The sequence below is a fragment of the Onychostoma macrolepis genome, chromosome 03 (assembly GCF_012432095.1).
Source record: "Onychostoma macrolepis isolate SWU-2019 chromosome 03, ASM1243209v1, whole genome shotgun sequence".
NCBI lineage: Eukaryota > Metazoa > Chordata > Actinopteri > Cypriniformes > Cyprinidae > Onychostoma > Onychostoma macrolepis.
In genome coordinates, this window is record NC_081157.1 from 42,559,347 (window position 1) to 42,560,193 (window position 847).

Here is an 847-nt window from a genome sequence, read left to right on the forward strand (position 1 = left end):
ACACACGGACACACACTGGCCCTGAGCAACAACTGTCAGAGCTGGAACTTTGAGCTATAGGTGGAACGTCAGAGTGGCGAAAGACTGAAGCCTGTCTAAGACATTAAGCGGACTGAGGAAGGAAAAGAGATTTAAAGAAAAAAGAAGACGAACAGGAGACGCATCTCACAAATGTAACTTGAAGAAGAGAGAGAAACAAAGGTGTGGAGAAGATGGTGTGCCGATCCTGCCTCAGCAGGTAAACTTCTTCTAACTTCTGAGTACTAATTTGGTTACTTTAGTTGTACATAATATTCATTCCGTCTTAAGGTACTTTGCATTTTATTTTTAGCCTTATTCCTTAAAGTTTGAGATTCCTCGAACAGCTACCTTCCTTTTTCCTGTCGTGTTGCATGACAAATGGCTATCTCTGTGCACAAAAATAGCAGCTTGTTGCAGTTTTCAAAGAAAAGGCGAAGTGAGCCATCTTACGCAGTGATGTGAGACCAGTAAATCAGTGCATAGTGTAAGCAGCACTTTTGTCGCTTTATGTGCTGAATCGGTGTTAAGTTTTGTGCCGGTGTCAGAAATTGATCACCACTATCACCGTGAAATGAAAATAGAAGATATTGTGATGCCAGTATTCAGGTTGCTCAATGGAACCTGTGAAGAAAGATAAGAATCATTTTGCATGCATGCTTAATCTATTTTAAGTGTGTACAAACAAGGTATTCCCTTTGAGAAGATATGTTTTAGACTTTTTTTGTTGTTGTTGTTGTGTAAACTGCACAGTGAGTAAAGAGTGCTCTTTCTGCATTCCTGAGGTGACTGGGCTGGTGGGTGTGGGTGTGGAGGAAAACTGGAACAC